Source organism: Leptosomus discolor, chromosome 12, assembly GCF_034619465.1.
Source record: "Leptosomus discolor isolate bLepDis1 chromosome 12, bLepDis1.hap2, whole genome shotgun sequence".
Classification (NCBI taxonomy): domain Eukaryota; kingdom Metazoa; phylum Chordata; class Aves; order Leptosomiformes; family Leptosomidae; genus Leptosomus; species Leptosomus discolor.
Genome location: NC_141402.1, coordinates 6125944 through 6139077, shown reverse-complemented (window position 1 = coordinate 6139077; position 13134 = coordinate 6125944).

The window sequence follows — 13134 nt, the reverse complement described above, 5'->3', positions numbered from 1 at the left end:
ACAAGGAGATGCGAGGGGTGAGCGAGGACAGAGGACTTCAAGGCACAGGCAGAGGAGACCCGGCCTCCTAAGCAGGGGCTTTTTCAGAAAGTCACTGTAGCGTGCTTTGAGACACCCGCTGCCTCCGGCACGCTGCTGGGGTGACGTTCATGAGACATCAGCAGGAGACTATTGCAACCCAGCACGCATGTCAGCTCCAGGGGGACTCAGACTGACTTGAACAAAACACGCATATTCTTCTTCAACAACCAAACAGATTTTAGGACAGCAACAGGAAAACCTCGAGAAAAACCTGTTCTAAACCCTTTGACACCTGGGCAAACATCCTTGCATCCCCCTGCAGAATAAAAGAGACTTGGGTTTATACTTAAGCCCTCTCACAACAACCCTCTGGCGTTTAAGCACACCCCTCAGTGAGGTCCATAAAGCAAGTCAGCAGAGCCTCGAAGATACTCACACCCTATCCAGACAGATTTAGAAGTTAAGAGCCTCAATCATTTGTTGGCACCACTTGCTGTTCCTGCAGCTAGAGGTACTTGGCCAGTAGCAATGTGAGATGCTACCTGTGTCCACAGGGACGGGTGTGGGAACAGCACCGCAGAGCCTGCTTCCTCATGCAGGATGCCTGTGAAAAAACACTACGGGATTTAGGAGGAAAAAAAAAAAAAAAAAAAAAAAAAAAAAAGGCAAAACCAGGCTGCAAGGCACATTATGTCCTACCACAGCTGAAGAAAACAGTGTAAAACCACCTGGAGATGCTGTGCTGCTAGGGAGCACCTAGCCGAAATGAGGAGAAACACATACCAATGGGATGAGCAGTGGAGACTCCAGGCCACCTAAGATCTGTACCAGGGACTAATAAGCCAGTGTCTTGAATAATATAATGTTTTATATTGAGGAACTAGGCAAGAAGGAATGCTGCTGTTTGTTTTTCCACGTGCCCTTATGTGACCCTGCCAAAATAAAGCTCATGAAAGTTGGTCTCAACAATTTCGTCTGAAAAGAGGGTATTTACATCCTTAAAAGCATCTGACATTTCTGTATTTCATCTTCCCTTCAAAGAATAATGGAGCTTCTAAAAATTCCCTCCGAGAGTCATTACAATTTTACTCTGCTCCTGATATAATAAACAACTTCATCCATCAGTCTCCAAGTACTTTGCAAAGAAGCCAGCATCACTATTTACATCTGACAGAAAGGAAACTGAAGCAGCACAGCTTTCCCAACAGCAACCAAGAAACCATGGCAGACACCCGTACTGCCCATAGTCTCCTCGGTCCCACTCCAGCACCTTGCGCATTGCAGTGTCCCCAAGTCCTACACGTGCACAGGACAACCACCTCTCTCTGATAATCACTTGCCTGGAAGTGTTTGGAAACCTGTTGTGCTTCCTGGCCGCCATGCAATCCCGGCTTTTTTCAAAGTTCCTCTCTTTACAAATCCAAGGAACTGATGCTGCACTCATGAGAGCCTGACTTCTTTCTTCCTTTTGAGTAATTAGAAAATACTACATTTACTATATATACACTACACATGTGCTACACTTACTTTATAGAAAATACTGTAATAGCTAAACCAGAGAAAGTCCACAGTAATGTGGTGCTGAGCTGTATTTTTTAGCAGACTCTGCCTTCCTCATGGAGCATATTACTGAAAGGACTGCTTGCTGTTTCCATCCATTTGTACAGTCCTAATTGCTAAGGCAATCTTAGCAGCTCGTTAGCTCTTTTCATCCTTTACTCATCTCTGTAATACTTGCTAACTTCCCACATGTCCAGGAATTGCTGTACTTCAAACTCATGATTGTGCTGATGGATGGTTCTAGTAGCCTTCAGCAAAGTATTGCTTTGAGGAATACAAAATTAAATATGAAAATTGTTTTGACCATTTAGGTTTTCCCTTGGGTTAAAGAAGGTGCAAAGCTACTCTGGGTGCTGATGCTACAGTCAAACATGTCCTCCTCCTTTGGGGCACCTGTGGCTCCCCGATGTTTCCCTCAGGCTTCAGCAGCTTTCATCAGCCCCGAAGCCCCCAGGAGCCAGCTCACAGCTCTGCTTTTTGGGAAAAAGTGCAGAAAATTTGACCCAGTGCAGCAATCCAGTCTGGTGCTTGCTACATACAGGCTTTGCGTTTCAAAAAGTTTTGCTTCTACTACTTAAGAGGCCCTAAGGGTGCTAAGTTGTACCTGGGCATGCGATTCGAAAAGGCAGCACTCCACTCATGTGGATCTTATGGTTCACATGGACCAGCTAGCAACAGAGATACAAAAATTAGGGAAAAAACAGTGAGGAGAGAGCAAAAAAACGGCGTAAGAGAGGGCCCAGGAGAGGCAGAGCAGAAAGATAGGTAACTGCAGCAGGCAGCTACACAGAAAGAAGCCAGGTGAATGATACCTGATGTCCAGAGACAGACTGTGAAGAAATCATGCCTGAGTTTTAGAGGGCTGAAAGAGGGGTTGCAGTTAACTTTGTTCGCTACTTAAAAAAAAAAAAAAAGGAATTAAAACCAGAAATGCCTTGAGTACTGTGTTCAGTTTTGGGCACCTCAATACAAGAAAGACACTGAGGTGCTGGAGAGAGTGCAGAGAGGAGCAACAAAGATCATGAAAGGCCTAGAGAATAAGTCTTACGAAGAGCAGCTGAGGGAACTGGGGCTATTTAGTCTTAAGAAAAGGAGGCTGAGGGGAGACCTTATTGCTGTCTACAACTACCTGAGAGGACATCGTAGAGAGGTAGGTGCTGGTCTCTTCTCACAGATAATTAATGATGGAACAAGAGGGAACGGACTCAAGCTGCACCAGGGTAGGTTTAGGCCAGACATTAGGAAAAATTTTTTCACTGAAAGAGTTGTCAGGCATTGGAATAGGCTGCCCAGGGAGGTGGTTGAGTCACCATTCCTTAATGTGTTTAAAGGTCGTTTAGATGTGGTGCTTGGTAGAGTAGGGTTGATGGTTAGACTCCACGATCTCAAAGGTCTTTTCCAGCCTGAATGATTCTGTGATTCCAGTCCCACCTGCTGGCAGAGTTTCGCATTGCAGTCACGCCTCTGGACCAGCACCCTCGTAGCTGTGAAAGTGGTTCCTAACTTTACCAACAGAAATTCAGGCTAAACAAAACAGCGGCTTTTTAAAATACATGTATTTTTAAGAAACCTGGATAAAACAGTGACTGTGCCTACAGCAATCCACATCATCTGCAAGGAACAGAAAATCCTCAGCGTCAGAAAAGAGTAAGGACCCCACTGGGGCTGGGTTGAAGCGCATCGCCCCGATACACTTGTCTCCTGTGTGCGCACACGTTTATGATGGGGCGTGGGCAGAGGGGGGCTGCGCTCGGCTGACCCCCACCAAGTGCAGTGCCCAGGCCGGCCCCTGCTCTGCTCCTCAGCCCCTGGGGGTGCCAAGCCCTTCCCGAGCCAGCTCACAGCCAGCACCTGCCTCACCCACACCATCTTCCAGAATAATTAAATCTGACAATGTCCTCGCTGCTCGGACACAGCTCCAGATGAGGAGGCAAACGAGCATCTAGGATGTCCCCTAGCAGCAGTGAGGATAAGACCGCAGGATGGTTTCCAGCAAGAGGAGGATGCCGGCTCACAGCGCTGCCTGCCTCCACCCTGCGAGACACCAGCTCTTCAGAGCACACTTCAAAGCTCGGGGTCCTGCAGGAGCGACGGCATCGGCCCCTGTACAGAACCGGGTTCTAAATCCCTGCCCTGCGCTATACGTGTCGCTTCCCTTGCTTTTCCTCCATGGCTCCTGTCGCCTTTGGCGTTCAGAAGCAAACTGTTAACGCTGCTTTGGCTGCGGCCACGAACGCAACTACTGATGCTCCTGCAGATTTCTGTAACTACTACAGACAGCAGATAAATTAGAAAGCCAGGCAGGCCTGTCCTTAAAGCAGTGCAGTAACGAGGACAGCCACTGCCTTCCAATACAGAAAATTTTAAGCAACCATAATCTTGCTAGAGAAGAAACTCAGCACCAGGAGCTCCTCTCCAGGTTTTTTTAAGACTAAGTCTGAAGGTGGAAAGAAAAAAAAAAAAAGAAAACGAAAGGCAAGTTAGCCAACTTGCCCTTTTAAAAATTAATTTTTAAAGCTTAAAAACAAATGTGTTTACATGTCATGGGAAACTGGGATTGCAGAAACTGAAATACATAAAAATACCAAAATGTTAATTTGAGATTTTGCAAAGAAATCCAAGAGACACACATGCCCACATACTTCAGGCTGTCCCCTCTGCTGGGGAAGTAGGAGCTTTGTCACCTCAGTGGCGGCACAAGCCAAAGATGAGGTGGCCACCACACCTCAAACAAACACTGTCTTCGAGAGAGCTGAGAAAAAAGCACCAACAAAAGCCCCACGCAGCTGTCAGCCCTACTACATCTCAGGGGGGTTCATACAAAACACTAACAGATTTCATGTTGGGAAACACCCCAGTTACACTTTGCAGCTTTTTAATGCTGTTCTGACATGAATAGTATCATTTCCAGACACGGAAAAAAGTCGCTTGATCCTGCTCTGGCTGAGAAGAGTTTTGAATTGCAAAATCTTTCACTAGATCATAAAACCATAGCAGAGATTTGCTTTTGCACAGGGCATTGATTTCAGAGGGCCCATGTCCAAGTATCCAGTAGCAGAACCTTTTGGCAGGTGATCAGTTGGAAACTAAACTGAAAGCCTAATAACGTATTGATTTCCCGTTCATTAAAGACCAAAGCGCCTTGTCCTTCCACACACCAGGTACAACGCCCACTTCATTGTTCACCTAAAAAAATCTGAGCCTGAGCTGCAAACCACCGTTTGTCTCCTTGTCATCTGCTTGACAAGCTGCTTCTTGCCAATAAACAACCAGCTTTTCTGTAGACAGAAGTGGCATTTAACAGACTCAAAAATAGAGTGAAGGTACCCAATTATCCCCTAAAACACATTGCTTGCACAAGCCACTGCTCATGGCCATTGGTTTCCCCTTTCTGGATCTCTGAGGAACCTGAACATGCGATACAAGACTGGCGTGCCCTGGGCAGCCGCCATAGTCTGGTGCGCCTAAATCCTTCCCGACGTGCGTGACTGTAAACCCAACACCAGGCTCTGGCAGAGGCACTCTGCTCAGCTGAAGCCATATGGTGCTTTAACTGAAAACTCTGGGTTTAAAAGTTCTCTCAGGAATGTTTTTTAGACGTCCCATCGAGGTCCGAGTGTGCTGCAGTCCATCCAGCCAGCTCCTGCAGTCCCTTGAGTAAGCTCAGGCTGCAGGACGGCTTCGGTTACTGCTCAACGGGTTGGGTGTACAGTCACACATACAGAACCAAAGGGAAGGGGGGGGGGGGGGGGCTTGTCACAGCTTGGGTGGAAAGGTTTTGATAGGTTAGACCCTGATAAACATCTCAGGTTATTCCTGTTTGGGTTCAGGGTAGTTGCATTATTCACTACAGCCAGCGTTCTTCATCCCAAAGACACCCTTACAGGACATCAATTATAATGATATTCTTACCTATTTCCCCAAAAGTATCAAAATGAGAATCACAAGATGTCACAGACGTCACGGATTTGAGCACGTGAGACACTACCACTCTTACTATCACCAGATTAGGTGGGAGAACTGAGCTCTTGCTCCATAGTAACTACCTTCTTCAAATGCTGGTCTTCTGTAAAAGTCATAGGATAATCAAAGTTGCAAGTATGCCTGGAGGTCTGTTAGTCAACCTTCTGCTCAAACTATGGTCAGCTATGAGGTCCGTGCATGGTGAGAGGAGGTCTGGGGCTAGAACATTTGTCCTGCGAGGAGAGGTTGAGGGAGCTGGCCTTGTTCAGCCTGGAAAAGGGAAAGCTTATTGCGAGGGGGGAGGGAAACATCAGCCTTCCTAGACCTGCAAGGAAGTCAGTGAGAAGACAGAGCTAGGACCTTCACGTGAGGTCAGCTGAGGTTGCTCAGAGCTTTATCCAGTAAGGTGTTGAAAACCTCCAAGGACTGAGACTGCACAGCCTCTCTGAACAGCCTGTCTTTACAGTGAAAAAAATTATTCTTTACACTCAGTCTGAACATCTCATTTAAATTTTTGCCCTTTGTCACCTCCAAACATGATGAGAGTGCACTCAGTTGTCTCCTTCAGGTTACTGCCAAAATACTTAACACAACAGGTGCCAGGCTAAACCCCTGTAGCACCATCTTGTCACTGTACTCTACCTGGAGACAAGCCCATCACCCTCTGAGGCCAACCCACCAGTTGTGTTTTCACTCTGGTTGTCAATAAGGTCCTGACTTTGATACAAAAACATGGTGGGAGAAAGCAATGAAAGCCTTGCCAAGTTGAAGTAAAAGATATCACTGCTCTTCCCTCATCTGCAAATTCAGTCATTTTATCATAGAAAGCAACCACCCCATTACCAGGGTCAATCAAGGTGTGATTGTCCCTGGTAAATCAGTACATTCGCGTGGACCATTTCCAACCACTTCTCTTAGGTGCTCAGAAACGTGTTCCTGGAGGACTTGCTGCACGACACTCCATGGACAGAAGCGAGGCTGACCCCCTGCAGCTCCCTACATTGCTCTCCAGGCCTTGCTTGAAGATGGGTGCAACGCTTGCTTTCCCCCAGTCACCAGGAGTTCCCCTGATCTCCACTAAAGATGGTCACCAAAGACATCTGGGCAGCCTTGCAAGGACATCAGCTGGTTCTCTCACCACCTTTGACAAAACCCATCAGGTCCCATGAATTTGTATGGGTTGAGTTCTCTGAAGTAAACCCTGCCTTGATCCTCATCCACTGCTGCCAGCTCTTCTCCTCGTCGTACCTTTTCACTAATCACAAGGCCCTGGGAAACCCCGTTGGTCAAGACTGAGGCAACGAAGGCACTGGGTACCCCAGCGACACCCGTGTCTACTGTCACTAAATCACTCATCCCATTCAGCAGTCCCCCGTTTTCCTTGTTCAGCAAGTCTAACCCAACTTTTGAAAGACAAAACCAGAGGAATCGTCTGCAGCATATTAATTATGAAATAGCCTGGAGGAGTAAGCCAGATTCAGTCCTAGTAATACGGAGAATTCAAATGGTAGTTGCCAGCACTAAGGGATTGCTCTGATGCCACAAGTGGGAAATGGGTGTATTCTCTATTTGCACATCCAGAGCTCTCCAAAGGCATCAGGAATAGTACTGCTGGGAAAAAGTCATCACAGAGTAGCTCCTGGCAGCTCTGCATAAAAAGAGAAAAGCAACAATACAGCCCAGACCTTAGGACTTGGCAGCAACAGATGCCTTCCCAGGCACTTTACAAAACCCACAAAATGTGGTATTACACCCCGGCAGATGTTAATAGTATCATTCAGCTGACTATTGTAACGAAAATTTGAATGATCAAGTTGGTTGTTCAAGAGAAAGATAAACAGAAGTCACACTTCCTTTTAATTACAAAAAAAAAGGATCAAGAAGTTAACTATTAATTGCATAGTTCATAAAGGCAACTGAAGTAGAGAGATGAGCAATATCAGGGTGCAACTTGCACATTAGGAATCCACAAAACAAAAAGAAACCCCAAACATTCAGAATTCACAAGGTATTCTCCTTCTCATTTCTCAGAAATGCAACTGGATAGATGGGTATTTTAGAAGTGGGATTAGGGAGGAACAAAAAGTTACAGCAAGCATGTAATACTTTCTAAAGCCTTGAAAAGGTAGCCCTCAGAACAACAGAAAGTCAGCCTAACAAATGAGAGGGATGACTCTGTAAGTAGAAGAGGTACCAGGTCATATTGCCAGTGTGCTACTTGATACTTGCATTACAGCACTTAATTATTTCATAAATAATAAAAATCAGCTTGAGACACAGAATGGCTTAGTCTCACAAAGAAAGAGATAGGACAGAACGGCTTTTAAGGCGAGACAAGAAGCCTGCAGTTCAGGAATATGATGTTCCTCTGAGAGGCAATGAAGGACAGGCGTATTTTAGTTTGCAGGAGAAATATTAGAGCACACGTAAACTCTTAATGCTTAAAAGTCACAGCAGGTGTTGCCCAAAAGTTGCAGTAGGAAGGAGAAAAGCATTAGAACTTTGTCTGACTTTTAAAGGTCAGCACTGCATTCAAGAGATTACCCTGCTCCTCAGGGAAATGCCAGGACTGGTGCCTAGACAAGAGGGACTCCATTTTTCTCATGGTAACAGTAATCCTCATTTAGAGGTATTATTTAGCTGAACATGAAGTGTTTATACATAACTTTCTGATGGCAAATTGTTCATGTTACTAACGATATACAAAGATTACTTTTTTTTTCTCAAGTATTTGCACTATATTGTAATTAACATGCATTTAATCCTTTAGATTGCAAGCATCCTTCCTGCTTTTCACACGAATTTCTTCAGAACCACTATTTATGAATCATTGTTTTTTCCCTAGCTACTGACCATCCGGATTTTACAGAGTTCACAGAACAAAATACTCTGAAATAGCACTGACACATGGCCCTGTTTAATTATAGACCAACGGCTTTGTTATGGTTCTTGTCGTTCATTCCTACCCTGCCTGTGAAAGTAAGAACTTTAACTCTGTACAAGGGTCTCGGTAAAAGCAGCATTTGAAAGCCCATTAAATACCCACATAGGCCTACCGATAGTGACATCTTGTGGTTGTCAACAAAGTGCATTTCACCTTCACGGCAGAATTTACTGCAGACCCACTCCAGGGCCACAGCAACCTGGTGGCAGCACCCCTCGACTCCCCCAGAGCCGCAGGGAAGCCTTCTGGACACTCCACCCTTCAGGAGAGCACAGTGGGTGAGCGCTGAGGGGCTGCTACAGCTTTGGCTGAACTTTCCATGCCCACAGTCAGCGGCTGTCTTGGGCATTTCCCCCCCCTCCTTATGCCTTCACCTGCACATGGCTCTTATCATCGTTTTTTTTTTTTATACCACCTTTCATCCCTTGCTTGGAGACAGATTCCCTATGCAAGTCCACTGCTTTATAAATAAATAATTGCAACAAAACCCACACCATTTACTCCGACCAGATCCTTTTTCTCTAACAGTGCTTGTCTTACCTATGGAGATTACAGTTTCTTATAGAGAGGACAAACTTGTGTTATGTTTGCATGGTGGACTGGATATACAGTCCCAAACAGGTCTCAAAACACTGCTTTACAGAAGTCTATAAACTACTCCTGTCACCAGAGTAAGTTCATTTTTTGCATTTGTCCTAAGAAACGTGACATGCTTTCAGAGCAGTACTTGTACCGTACTATTGCTCTTCAGCAGCCCAGTACAATGAAATTAAAACTGTCTTTAGGCTGTGTTAATCCATGGCTAGGACTAAGAGACAAGGAAATGAGAGGTTTTATTGCCTCTACTTGCATTTTTGGTGCACATACTTCGCACTGGTATGTTCTCCCTCTCTACAACACTTTCATATCAGATGCATTTTTTTAAAATGTAGTAATTTATGAAGGGCTCATGTCACTACAAATTAGTGAGCACCAAACACTGTGTGTACCTCACTGTAGTTCACAGGATTCGGTTTAAAAATCATAGAAGGGTTTGGGTTGGAAGGGACCTTAAAGACCAACCAGTTCCAACCCCCTGCCATGGGAGGGACATCTCTCTAGACCAGGTTGCTCCCAGCCCCATCCAGCCTGGCCTTGAACACTGCCAGGGAGGGGGCAGCCACAGCTTCTCTGGGAAACCTGCTCCAGTGTTTCACATAGCTGAACAGACTAGTATTTGCTTTCCAGCAGCAAGATGATGCATTTAGTTCTACATACAACTTGCTGGCTGGCTCGCGAACATTACTAATTATATTACACACATTAATCTAACCTAGCTTTTGTGTGGGACATCATCTGCCCTTTGTATTTAATGCACAAAAATCTCTCAAAGTCTCCAAAACAACGGCAAGCTTGAAGCCTAGCAGCACACCTACAGAAAGCAACCATAGCGCACACGCAGAGTGTTGTTTCTAGGTATTACAGTCTCCCTATAGTTTAATCCACTGCCTTTTCCACATCTGCTGCTTCTCATTTAAACTCACTATCTTCCCAGCTAAAGGCTACTAAGACAACCTACCCGTCCTCATTTCTGCACCCGATCTGTTGCACGCACTCAGGCTACAACATAGGAAAGCACCACAGCTATTTTCCTCCTTCTTCCCTTCATTATCACCCCTCTGTGATTTTGCCCATTTCTTATTGTTCCTCATACAGCCTGGACAAAAGCCAAGAAAGTGGCCTAGACAGCTACAACATTCTAAGAACAAAAATTGATTCCTTTCAACCAAATGTTCCCGTGGTCAGAGCACTATGAGAGTATCTGAATATTGAGAACGTTCACAAGCTTTCTGGCCTTACAACACGTGCCACACAACACAGTGATTAAGATCTTGAACACACTTTTGCTTGACCCCACTTAAAACCCAGAGTCTGCTTCAAAGCCTCCAATTTTAACTCAGCTTTCCAACAGAAGCAGGCAGGTACAGCAGAAAAGCCCTGTTTACAGGGTGGTAAGCATGGCACTGACCACTCAGGATGCTCTGCGCAAGAGCCTGTGTTAACAACTGTAACCCTGTGGGTTTTGGCAAACACTGCTGCCCTGCACGGGGTCAGCTGAGTAACACAGGAACCACCACCATGTCTCCGCATTTCCAGCCTAAGCGTTCTTTTAAATTCACTTTGAGTGTTTCTTTTATCATGGTTTTGGTACACAAGGGTAATCGACTTCCAAAAATCTAAGCCTAAGTCAAGTGAACAATGTATTCCCTGTTCAGCAGATTCCTGGCTTTTCAAGGCAACACACTTTGAAGTAAGAAGTGCAGGTACCTTTTGGCAGCACTTGGCTTGTGGTGACTGACAGAATTCAGGAATCTTCTGTTTGGAATCAGCTCATTAAAGCTTTGTAACAAGATTGCATGGCAAGGCCAGTCAACGATGGCTACAGCAACGCCATAGGTGAAATCTTGTCACAAACATGTCAGAAGAATCTTGGCTAGTATTTTTGTTTGAATCCAGACGGGAACTTTATCAGTGATGACTAACCACAACGCCATGCAGAAAGCCAAGAGTCTTCCTTGCCGTTAGTGGGCGTTAACTCCTTTCAAATACATTTTGCTTTATTAAGCCTTCTACAACAGCTCATCTCTACATGGTCCTACACTGGGCTCTCCAGGCTCGCTTAGGGCATTTATCTGATTGCCTCTCGCCTGACAGTCTGAACACCGACCACTTCCACAGGGCCCACAGCAGCGTAATGAGGGGGTGGCAGCGGAGCCTTCCTTCTTCTGCAGGAAGGCGGGCGTTGGCAGGGTGCGCTGCACTGGGTCTTGCACACTGCAAGACATTGCAAACTTACATCATCAGAAAAAAGAAAGGAAAACAATTTTGAGAGGAAGATCATCCACCTCATATGCCTACACAACTCTGGTTTTACCACACCAGGTTAGTTCTAACCTGCAGCAGAAAGGGCGACCGGCTGCAGATACACAGTTTGGGCACATGCCCAGTGCAACAGGCTGGAAACAGACAAAGCAACTAGTCCTAGTTTTTATTTACCTTTCCTCTGCACAATCAAGGTCAATTTAGAATTATCATCAGTATCGGTGGCTCTACTGCCCCTGAACAGGCCACGACAAAAAAGAGCAGACTTTAGAGAGGTGATGTAATACTTCTGGAAATTCTCTTCTTCACCTGTGATGTGCATGAGTACTGATGCAGAGGAGTTGCTAGGTCTGAGAAAGCAAACACATTAACCAGAGCAGACATAAGGAACTACAGTGCGCTCACATGGAAGTAATTCCTCCCCGATTCTGGACCATCCATAAGACTTCACCAACTGCACAAAAAGGCAATTCAAAAAAGGCCATGGCCTTGAACTGAAGTAACTACAAACATAAGTGACAAATCTTCAAGCATTTCTTCTGCCAGGTAAAGTCTTAAGAAACTCTCTCTCAGGTTGTCAGCTAAACCGCTACCCTACAGCAAGGGGGCAATGCTGTAAATTCACAAATAATCTAAGGCATATAGATCGGGGCTACTACTTTTGAGAAGACTGACAAGGTCCCTATCGCACTTTGCAAGTTCCACACGAGGGACAGAAGCACCATTCTCCACCATTACCTTCAGGTATAACGGTTAGAAAAGCAAATCATTAAAATACCTTAAGCTGTTTTGAATTCACAGCCACCTAGATCACCATTACTGGCCAAAAATCCATCTTAGTTCTCTAAATACCTACTTCAAGTCTAAAGAGTAGGATCAAAATGCCTATGTTTAACACTCCTTAAAGTGTCATACATGAACCAGTCTCAAAGAGAGACCATAACATTGCAAGAAGATTTCCCTGCACTTTCTCTCCAGTAGAACCCTTAAAAACACATGCACAGGAACATACTGTCTTAGCTAATAAGCTTAGAGCAGACTCCCACAGCAGCAGCCTGTGGTCCCACTTCTCTTTAAAATTGTTTATAAAGTTTACCATGTTTACAATGGGGCTTAGCAGATCGGAGTAGGTTGCTTAGCATCAACCACCCCAAAGCTATTCTGCTGTCCATATGAGGAAAAGCAAGGGTGTGGTGCTCTCCGCCTTCTCTATGAATTACAGAGAGTTAGGTAGTAAAAGACCTATCTATATGAGAGTCTACTATTTTAAAACCAATCTGTCAGGAAAGGTTACAAAAAAAAACTGATGAAACTTCAAGGTATTTGCACCTCACAAATTCCGTCTCAGCACACATGCTGTAATTTGTTGTCTTAACTCATTCTAAGGCCACGTACTTAGTGACTTCACTCTAGAGAGCTTTACATACTTAAGGAAACATGTGGCGTTTGCTACAGGCCGCAATTTCTTACATTTGACTTGAAAAATGTAATCCATCTCCCAAACGTACTTCCACTGTAACTTCTTGTTTGAATCTTCTACACATTATTCATAAGCAGCTTTTCATTAACCAATAACTTTATTTAAAGGGGAGTGGGGGGGAACTCCCCACTCTTGCAAAACAGTACTGAACAACCTAATCTAAATTACATAAAAAACTTAAATTCCTCTGCTATGTGTGGCAGTCAGCGTTACTTCGAGGTATAATGCTTTGCTGCTGTAAAGGTAACTGGAACTTGTTTAAGCACCATTTTCTCAGCAGATGTTTAGATATTTATGGCAGAGC